Source organism: Gopherus evgoodei, chromosome 2 (genome assembly GCF_007399415.2).
Source record: "Gopherus evgoodei ecotype Sinaloan lineage chromosome 2, rGopEvg1_v1.p, whole genome shotgun sequence".
Taxonomy (NCBI): Eukaryota; Metazoa; Chordata; order Testudines; family Testudinidae; genus Gopherus; species Gopherus evgoodei.
The window spans coordinates 48764692-48776087 of record NC_044323.1 but is presented as its reverse complement, the minus strand read 5'-3'; the positions used below and the strand labels follow the sequence as shown (position 1 = coordinate 48776087).

Sequence of the window (11396 nt, the reverse complement as noted above, 5' to 3'; positions counted from 1 at the left end):
GCTCGGGGTTCGGGGAACGCGAGAGCAAGCCGGGGAAGGAGACCAGCTTGATTACCAGAGGCTTCCTCAGGTATGCTGGGATACCTGCTTATTCCACGGAGGTCAAGAAAAGCGCTGGTAAGTGTCTATACTTGATTACCAGCGCTGGATCACCAGCGCTGGATCCTCTACACCCGAGACAAAACGGGAGTACGGCCAGCGCTGCAAACAGGGAGTTGCAGCGCTGGTGGTGCCCTGCAGATGTGTACACCTCCTAAGTTGCAGCGCTGTAACTCCCTCACCAGCGCTGCAACTTTCTGATGTAGACAAGCCCTATGTGTGCAACTGATTGGTCCCCGGAATCCATTTTACAGATTTCAGAGTAGCTGCCTTGTGTTAGTCTGTAGCCACAAAAAGAAGGGGAGTGGTTGGGTTTCCATTTTACAGAGTCACTTTTGTTCATGCAGCTCTTTCACAACCCACCGGCAGGCAGGGCATGCACGTGCAGCAACGGGCGGCTTGCCACTCTCCTCAGCAAAGCCCCATGCTGCTGTCTGCCCAGGTGCATTTAACGGGCTGTCCCTGAACCAATGGCACATCACCTCCCCCCACGCCGCCCCTTGCTGCTGGACAGCGCAGCCCGGAGTCACGTGCGCCCCCTGCTCAAGCCGGGCACGAGGAGCGCTGAGGATCACGCGCGCGCCGGCTGGGCCCCGTGGCCCGGCCTCAGCCAATGAGCTGGCGGCGGCGGGCGGCCTGGTGCGCAGGCGGGGCGGTGCCTGCCGCGTTGGGACAGGAAGGGGCTGGCTGCGCGGGAGGAAGCATGGCGCTAAGGTGAGTCGGGGAGCCGCTGCTGCCGGGCTGCGCCCTTCGCTGGGGTGGGTCTCCCCGGCTTGGCTGGAGGGAGGCTGCCGGATGGGGCCTGCCCGTGGTGAAACTTTGCTGCATTGAGTCTCCCCCGCCTGCCTCTGCAGCTTCCCCCTTGGGTGGGGGTGGCTGTGTTGGAGGGGCAGGCTCCTGGCGCTGCAGGTTGCGAGCTGGGTCCAGGGCTCTCTGCGGGGCCTGCGCCCCGTGCCTGGGGGATTTGGTTTTAGCCTCGCTGGTGCCTGGCTCCTGCGTGAGGGGAGTTTAAGGGGCCTTCCCACCTGCATCCTCTTGCTTGGGAGCAGCCTGGGGGAGGGAGCGCGCCCCGTCAGGTTTTGCGGTACCCCACTGCACATTCACCTTTGGCTGGGGAATACACATAGGGCAGCAGTGTTGCCCCTATTGCAGCACTTCTGCAGTCGGGGATCTCTGACTCCGACAAGGGTCAGATCTGATGGAGCCTGAAAGGACTTTGCTTTTGCCTTCATCGATTAGTCACCTGATTCCTTTCCTAATCCAAATTTAGATAGTGGCCTCAGAATGAGTGTCTGTTAAGCACAAGAGTGAGTAATTTGAAGGGATGGTGTTTGGTGTTTTTTTTTAACCTGACAACATATATTTAAAAGAGATCTTTTCCCATGTTACAAATTATACATCAGATTCTCCAAATAGAAAATGATTATTCTGTACATGCAGTGGTGCTAGAACTAGGGATGCTGGCTTGGAGTAATAATAACAAACACCAAATACATGTTTCCATCATCAGCACTCATGCTATAAAAGTTGTTCCAGCACCCCTGTATAAACTTGCAAACACTCTCAGTACATGGTGTAATGCTTACTATTGTGAATAATCTCAGGAAATAGGACCACTCTTGACAGCAAATACTACAAACACTTCCTACTGTAGGTAGCATCAGGCCTTAACATAATAATCTCTGATCTTTTTCTTTTACTTTACTCTGTTTGGATGATGAACACCAGCTAGTCAATTTAGTTGCAGTTTCTACTTACTATGACTTTCAGATTCTCTTTCACTGGTATGGGGTTGGGCTTGGAAAACCCATAGCAAGTGGCTATGTGGTTTTTATTAGACATAAAAACCAAATTCATGGGAATATTGCCATTCTTCATAGGTGCTTTTATTTATTTATTTAACAGTCCCTCCCCTCAAGGTTTGGGCCATATCTTATATAAGTGTCCCTCCAATGAAGACACATTAATTTGATATGTGGGTCAGTGTTGTGATGCTCGTTAGTCTTTCTTATCTATAAACAGCTCTTGTTCATTATCGTTGCTATGTAAGAAGGAATAATTGACTAGATATTCCTAGCCAATGCAACCAAGTCAGAATATTTCCTAAAATTTTTGGGCCTGGTCCTGCTTCCATTGAAATCAGTGGCCAAACTTCTGTGAGAGAACATAAAAAAATAAATGTCAGTGCCAAAAAACCCCAACCCCCCCCCCCAAGAAAATATGGCCTGTACAAGTACGACCTGCTGAAGAAATGTATTTCAATAAAGTTAATCACAGAATCACTCTGTTCAGTGTGCTACTCAATAGCTCTCATAAAAGTTAGGCTGGTTGGTCTCCAACTTCATACTGCCTGTTTTAACGAGCAAGATAATGTATGTGATGTGATTTCTGAGTTGAAGCTATCCTCCCTGAATTTTTATTTATCATTCATGACTTTTAGTTGGTTTTATCTAGCTTTGTCTCTGTCTCTCACCACTATAACCAGTTTATCAAGTTCACTCTTCCCAGTCTTTGTATTATTTAAGACTTTTCAAAGTCTCCTATTCGCTGAGATTAAGATTAACCTAGGTATCCTTTGCATCACATAGGAAAGATTTTTAATCTAGAGGTCTTCTGGTTACATAGCGCTCTGTCTAGGGCAACATCTTAAATATAGCCTAATTTGTCATAGAAGTAATCATATTAGGTAAACCGAGTAGTTATATTGTTGAGCAATATGTTTTGCTTTCAGTTTGTTTTCATAGGGGGTAGATGACCATAGCCCTTTGAGAAAACACTGGAAAAGTATAATCTAAACATCCAGTATATTTAAATTTATTGAACAGGTGAGGCTATATATAGTGCAATTTTAAATAACTTCAGGTTTGGTTGAAAGGTGCCTAATTTATTCTTGTTATTTAAATGGTGCCATAAATGTGCATGGTGTATTGTAGACAGGCATAGTGCCTGCCTGCAGGGTTTACGTTCTTTAGATAACCTCTGAAAAAGGCTAATGTCTGAAATATTAGGTGGCTCCTGAGAGATTCAAGCGAAATAATAACTTCTTATGAATTTATGAATTGCTGAGTTAGTTTACTATAGGGCTGTCAATTAATCACAGTTAACTCACACGATTAACTCAAAATTTAATCTTGATTAAAAAATTAATTGTGATTAATCGCACTGTTAAAAGAATACCAATTTAAATTTATAAAATATTTTTTGATTTTTTTCTACATTTTCAAATATATTGATTTCTATTACGACACAGATTACAAAGTGTACAGTGCCTATATTATTTTTTATTACAAATAATTGCATTGTAAAAATGATAAAACAAAAGAAATAGTACTTTTTAGTTCACCTCATACAAGTACTGTAATGCAATCTCTTTATCATGAAAGTGTAACTTACAGATGTAGATTTTTTTTGTTACATAACTGCACTCAAAAACAAAACAGTGTAAAACTTTAGAGCCTACAAGTCCACTCAGTCCTACTTCTTGTTCAGCCAATCTCTAAGACAGACAAGTTTGTTTACATTTATTGGAGATACTGCTGCCTGCTTCTTGTTTAGTGTCACCTGAAAGTGAGAACAGGCATTTGCATGGAACTTTTGTAGCTGGCATTGCAAGGTATTTACGTGCCAGATATGCTAAACATTTGTATGACCCTTCATGCTTCCATGCTGATGACACTCATTAAAAAACGCGTTAATTAAATTTGTGACTGCACTCCTTGGGGGAGAATTGTATGTCTCCTGTTCTGTGTTACCTACATTCTGCCATATATTTCATGTTATAGCAGTCTTGGATGATGACCCAGCACGTATTGTTCATTTTAAGAACACTTTCACAGCAGATTTGACAAAACACAGAGAAGGTACCAATGTGAATTTTCTAAAAATAGCTACAGCACTCCACCCAAGGTTTAAGAATCTGAAAGTGCTGTCCAAAATCTGAGAGGGACGAGTTGTGGAGCATGGTTTCAGAAGACTTAAAAGAGCAACATTCTGATGCGGAAACTACAAAACCCGAACCACCAAAATAGAAAATCAACCTTCTGTGGTGGCATCTGACGCAGATGATGAAAATGAACATGCATTGGTCAGTTCTGCTTTGGATCGTTATCGAGCAGAATCCATCATCAGCATGGACGCATGTCCTCTGGAATGGTGGTTGAAGCATGAAGGTACATGAATCTTCAGTGCATCTGGCATGTAAATATCTTGCAACGCCGGCTATAACAGTGCCTTGTGAACGCTTGTTCTCATTTTCAGGTGACATTGCAAGCAAGAAATGGGCAGCATTATCTCCTGCAAATTGTAACCAAACTTGTTTGTCTGAGGGACTGGGTGAAGTAGGACTGAGTGAACTTGTAGGCTCTAAAGTTTTACTTTATTCTATTTTGAATGCAGGGGCTTTTTGTACAGAATTCTACATTTGTAAGTTCAACTTTCATGATAAAAAGATTACTGGTATTACATGAAATGAAAATACTATTTATTTTATCTTTATACAGTGCAAATATTTGTAATAAAAAATAAAGTGATCACTATATATTTTGTATTCTGTATTGTAATTGAAATCAATATATATGAAAATATAGAAAACATCCAAAGATATTTAAATAAATAGTATTCTATTACTGTTTAACAGCATGATTAATCACGATTAATTTTTTTAATCACTTGCCAGCTCTAGTTTAATATTTAAGCTGCATTGTGAGACTTTGAAGTTTTCAGCTTCGTAGGTTGAAGTTGCCAGAGTTAAACAAATAGGATGGATTCCCAGTTCTATCAAAGTCAGTGGCATATCTCTACGCAATACTCTGTACTATTTACAGTAACACCCGCGCTCCAGTCCTTCAAGCACATGCATGAGCAACTTTATCACATACACTCCTTGAGACTAAAGTCATGTGTTTGTAGGGTCTGGCCTTGGTTTGTGTTCTGATTCCTCACTGATGCATCTTAGTAATGTTTGTCTTTTTAACCTCAGCCAAACAATGGACTGGTGAGTTGAACAACTTTTTCTACAAAGTCCTTTTCTTTGCCAGTGTCCTGCATGACTGCTTTTCTTCAATTTTTTTTTTTTATTGTAGCTCCTCAGACTTATGAATCCCCTGGAATCTAACTTAATTGTTCCTCATTTGCTTGGTCTCAAACGCTGACATTGTAAGAAGCCTTTAAAAACTCAGTCCATCCAAAAATAAAACACATGTTGAAAGACTGCTAAGGCTGCATAGTTAAACACTCAGATATTAAGAAATGACAAAGTATGAGGTTGCATGTGCAACCTTAAATGTGTACTACTATATAGTTTATATTACATAGTGTGACACAATTTTTATACATTTTAACATTCTTTATTGTATATTACTGTATGTAATCTGAGTCCATGAAAGTGTTTTAATAAAAAAACAACACACAAACATGTTTTTGCACTAGAGATGTAAAAAAGGATAAGGTAATAGTGAACATTTGCTGGAATATATAGTATCCTAAAGTTTATAGCTAAATTAGCATAATACACCTCTACCCCCGCTATAACGCGACCCGATATAACACCGGTTCATGTATAGCGTGGTAGCAGCGGAGCTCTGGCGGTGCTTTAAAGGGTTTGGGGCTCTGGCTGCTGCGGGGAGCCCTGGGTCCTTTAAATCCTGCTGGAGCCCTGCTGCTGCTACCCTGGGGCTGCGGCAGCAGGGCTCGCTGGTGATTTAAAGGGCCTGGGCTCCCTGCAGCGGCTGGAGCCCGGAACTCTTTAAATCACTGCCGGAGCCCCACCGCCGCTACCCCAATATAACAGAGTTTCAGCTATAACGCGGTAGGGATTTTTGGCTCCTCACAACCGTGTTATAGCGGGGTAGATTTGTAGTTACATTGCACAATCCTCAGAGAATGAGGTGGTTATGTAAAGTCTTTATTGTAGTTCATGCACAGGGCTTATATGGTGTTATACATTATTTCTTACCTTCTGAGTATTGTGTAACCTTAGCATTTTCTTTTTGGGTGGAATTTCCTGGAGAAGAAGTTGCATAATGTGGAACAATTTAGCCAGAGAACTCCCCATCACACACCTTCCTATCTTTTTTAAAGCACAGTTAAATTAGTCACCTGTATTCAGTGAGTTCAACCTTCCGTTGCTCCAAACATTGCTACAAAGTGAACATGCACAGTACTATTAATAAAGTGACTTCTTTTTATTTCGAAGGACACACGACCCTGTCAAATTAAAACCAATTTAATTAGGAAGTTCTAAGGCATTTCTCAATGAGAGCTGTTTCCATGCCACATTTTAACTTTTTATCAACCTGTCATTTTGGCACTGCTGCTGTTCCTCAAAATCTTTCAACCTTACATCTATAATGGGAAAGGTGTATTTTTCTTATTTTGCACTCCAAAACAGCTAAACTATGTTTGAATGTTTTTTGTACGAATCACACTTGAGCAGAGACCAAGTCTGAATAATTTTAATGCAAAAGTGAATGTTTCAGAAAGCATCTAAAAACTGGGATTTAGAATGGAAAAACATGTGATTTAGGCTTCAAGTTATAATTGATTACTGCATCTGCATTGAGACCTGTCCTGTTGTTGCAGGAAAAAGAGCCTTAACTATCACGTTAGTTATCTCGCCTTCTCTAATACTCTGCTCTCGTGTATGCCTTGTGCTAAATGTGCATACAGTTTATGTGTATGTTTACTTGATGTTTGTTGTTTAACATATGATAAACAAAAGTGTAGCTCAAACAGATGTTTCACTAAACTAACTTATTCTGTCAAGTGTTTAAGCACGTGCATCCTCCCACGAAAGTTATGCACATGAATAAATCTTTGCAGATTTGGGGCCTGTCAGAATTAATTGATAACTGACCTCAGATGTAATGAGATAACATATCTTACACTGTTAACTGATGTGAATTTAAATAAAGTTAACAGTCTTTGAGAGTCTTATCCAAGTTACATTAATATATTGTAACAAAAAAAAAACAAATCTGGTGTAGACTTCTGATATGTCTTCTAAGCTAGTTTTATTTGTACTGTATTTTCAGACTGCTTGCTATTGAAGCTGATATAACAATACCTGCCATTAAAAAACAAACAAACCCTAAATATGAAATTAAAATATGAAAGCTAAGCTCTGCAGTTCCCTTATTTTTCACAGATTAATATATTAAGAGACCTTCCAGGAGCTGAGTTCCTCAAATTCATTTTGGCATCATTTAATTCAAATTATTTCTTTTCAGGTGCTCCTTCCATATGCTTTATAAAACAATTTGAGTATTTTCTGCACAGCAGATGTAAAAACAAGGCTCCTAATCCTGTAGGCAGTACCTGCTGGGTGGATTCAGCGGGGTTCCATGCGGGTTTAGGACCTAAGGCCCTGATCCTTCAAGTGACTGTAAGTGAGAATGCTACTGTGGTTGCATCGAGCCCACTGAAATCAGTGGGGTTTTGCACAGATGCAGCAGTGTGATTATGTGCAGTCACTTGTTGGATCAGGACCTATGCCTGTAACTGCTCTCTGTATCTCTTTAAAAATGTAATATAGACTAAAGAAAAAGTTTGCTTCTTGCTACTTTTCAGTTATTTACATCCTGACTTTTCATGAGACCATTAAGTATCTGATAAAGGGATACTGTCAATTTAAGTCACAATTTTGACAATTTCTTACTTTATCATTGTTAGAACTAACATCAGAGATGACTAACTGAAATAGGTTGAAAAACAAACCCAATTTTTTCCCATAATTTCATATTTTCCACTCTGTGCATTTGACAGCACTTCGTGTCAAGTGATTTTCCTTTGTGTAGTAAGTTTGGGGCCTAATCCTGTGAACACGTACAGCTGGGTATAATGCTTACTCACAAAAGTAGTCCCATTGAAGCCATGGGCTACTCATGTGAAACGCCTTCTAAGGCACTATTCAGCAATGGATCCTCTTGCATGGAACTCATTACAGGATTAATGTCTAAGTCCTGGTCTACACTACACAGTTAGATTGACATAAGGCACCACCGACAGAAGGAGAGTAGTGTGGACATAAGCCACCGCTGTAAATATTGAGGTGGCTGTAAATCGACCTAACCTATGCCGACTTAAGATTGTAGTATAGACATGCCATAAATTATAAGAACGGCCATACTGGGTCACACCAAAGGTCCATCTAGCCCAGTGTCCTGTCTTCCGACTGTGGCCAATGCCAGGTGCCCCAGAGTGTATGAACAGAACAGGTAATCATCAAGTGATCCATTCCCTGTCGCTCATTCCCAGCTTCTGGCAAACAGAGGTTAGGGACATCATCCCTGCCCATCCTGGCTAAAAACCACTGATGGACCTATCCGCCATGAATTTATCTAGTTCTTTGTTGAACTCTGTTATAGTTTTGCCAGAGGATGTTGTGAAGGCCAAGGAGCTCCACAGGTTGACTGTGCGTTGTGTGTAGAAATACTTACTTTTGTTGGTTTTTAAACCTGCTGACTATTAATTTCATTTGGTGACCCCAGTTCTTGTTTTATGAGAAGGAGTAAATAATATTTCCTTATTTACTTTCTCCGCACCAGTCTTGTTTTTATAGATCTCTATCATATCCCCCCTTAGTCATCTCTTTTCCAAGATGAAAAGTCTGTCTTTTTAATCTCTCCTCAGACAGAAGCCGTTCCATACCCCTAATCATTTTTGTTGCCCTTGTCTGAATTTTGTCCAATTCTTTTTTTTTTTTTTTTGAGATGGGACAACCACATCTGCAAACAGTATTCAAGATGTGGGTATGCCATGGATTTATATAGAGGCAATATTATATTTTCTATCTTATTATATATCCCTTTCTTAATGGTTCCCAATATTCTGTTTGCTGTTTTGACTGCCGCTGCACATTGAGTGGAGGTTTTCAAAGAATTATCCGCTATAACTCCAAGATCTCTTTCTTGAGTGGTAACGGCTAATTTAGACCACATCATTTTATATGTATAGCTGGGATTATTTTTTTCCAATGTGCATTATTTTGCATTTATCAACATTGATTTTAATCTGTCATTTTGTTGCCCAGTCACCCAGTTTTGTGAGATCCTTCTGTAGCTCTTCGCAGCCTGCCTGAGACATAACTCTCTTGAGTAGTTTTGTATCATCTGCAAATTTTGCCATCTCAATATTAACTCTTTCTCTCAGATCATTTATGAATGCGTTGAATAGGACTGGTCCCAGTACAGACCCCTGGGGGACACCACTATTTACGTCTCTCCGTTCTGAAAACTGACCATTTATTCCTACCCTTTGTTTCCTATCTTTTAACCAGTTACTGATCCATGAGAGGACCTTCCCTCTTATCTAGGGTGACCATATTTTCCCAAAGGGAAAACAGGACACCCATGGGCTGGCCCGAAACACCATTCATCCCCCACTTCTGCTGTGCAGGGCCAGCCTAAACCCTCCCTGAGGTTCCCTAGCCTCTCCATGCATGAGGGTGCCAGAGACCACCCTTGCCACTACACATGCTTCAGCCAACCTGAGCTCTCCCACCTATGCGGGGCCAGCTTGAGGTCCTCCTCCCCAATGGCACCCCGTGCCGGCACAAGACACCCCACTTGTGACCCCCCCCCATCCTGTCTGAACTCCTTGCCTCGTGCCCGTTTGCAGGGTTAGTCCCATGAGCCCCCCCCCCCGCTGCTGCCTGCCTGCGATTCCCCCCACAGCCCCCTTCCTGCCTGGGTGCAGAGCTGATCCGAGCCGCCCCCCCCCCCCTTCTTAGTGCACGGGTCTGGTCCTCTCAGCTCCCCTGCCACCCATGTGCAGGGCTGGTGATCCAACCCCCCCCGCCACATGCCCACCATTGGCTGGTGGTCCATATTCTCCCCCTGCATACCTGCATGCAGGGCTGCCCGAGCCACTCTCCCTGACCCTCCCTCCAGTGCAGGGCTGGCATTGCCACTTCCCCCATCAAGTTCCGTCATGCCTCAGTAGGGGTCCTATGTGTGTGGGGGGGTCGAAAGCGAGGTGAAACGCAGCTTGCAGCCTGCTACCCTAGCCAGGGGGCCAGCAGAGCCCCTCCATGCAGGGGAGCAGGGATCGTCCTGCCAGGGATGAGCAGGGCCCCCCATCCATATGGGCTACCCCAGGTGCTGGACTGGGGGCACAGCAGGTCCATGGAGGAGGAGTGGGGGCACGCCCTGCCCCGGCCACTCACCCTTGTAAGGCAGGAGTTGACTGCGGCGGAGGTGATCCTTGGACAGCGGGGCAGGAGCAGCAGCAGCAACAATGGAGCCAGGGCTACTCCTGGGCATGTTCTCGCTGCCCATCTCTTGACGCTGCTACCGCCGCCGCCAATGCTGCTGCCACTGAAGGAGGCAGCAACGGAGACTCTGGCATGGATGCACGCTAGGGCGAGTGAGAGGAGGGGGGCATTGCCACCTGCCGTCCCCCACTGCCGGCTCTGTGTTGTGATCATAGAAAATATGGGACAATTTGCCCATGTTTAACAAAAAGTCAGGACACTTGGAAGAAGGCTTAAATACAGGACTGTCCCTTTTAAAACAGGATGTCTGCTCACCCTATTCTTATCCCATGACTGCTTACTTTGCTTAAGAGCCTTTCATGAGGGACCTTGTCAAAGGCTTTCGAAAAATCTAAGTACACTATATCCACTTGATCTTCCTTTTCGACATGCTTGTTGATTCCCTCAGAGAAATTCTAGTAGAGTAGTGAGGCACAATTTCCCTTTACAAAAACCATGTTGACTCTTCCCCAATGCATTATGTTCCTCTATATGTCTGACAATTTTGTTTTTCTGCTATAGTTTCAATCAGTTTGCCTGGTACTGAAGTCAGGCTTACTGGCCTGTAATTGCCAGGATCACCTCTGGAGCCCTTTTAAAAAATTGGTATCACATTAGCTATCCTAGTCATTTGGTACAGAAACTTGATTTAAATGATAGGTTACAGACTACAGTTAGTAGTTCTGCAATTTCACATTGAAGTTCCTTCAGAACTCTTGGGTGAATAAACAGTAATAAGTCACCGAGACCAGATGGTAGTTTATCAATTTGTTCCAAAACCTCCTCTAATGACACCTCAATCTGGGACAGTTTCTCAGATCTGTCCTAAAAAGAATGGCTCAAGTTTGGAAATCTCCCTCACATCCTCAGCCATGAAGACTGATGCAAAGAATTCATTTAGATTCTCCACAATGGCTTTATCATCCTGGAGTGCTCATTTAGCATCTTGATCATCCAGTGGCCCCACTGGTTGTTTAGCAGGCTTCCTACTTCTGATGTACTTACACCTTTCTTTTTTTAGCTATTACTTCTTGATTCTTTGGCTAGC

The 11396-nt window shown here is 42.9% G+C and overlaps 1 protein-coding gene across 2 annotated transcripts in view; it reads left to right on the top strand.

Annotated features, from left to right (window-relative positions):
* The first annotated feature begins 757 nt into the window (after window positions 1-757).
* Window positions 758-11396, top strand: part of SLC25A13 (solute carrier family 25 member 13) — a 137293-nt gene continuing 126654 nt past the window's right edge. Inside the window, exon 1 of one of the 2 annotated variants that reach the window (XM_030550623.1) lies at window positions 758-813. The gene's annotated coding sequence lies outside the window, so the exon portion shown is untranslated. Of the gene's footprint in view, window positions 814-5077; window positions 5093-11396 lie in introns of those variants that run through there. The other variant, XM_030550624.1, reaches the window with a different exon arrangement.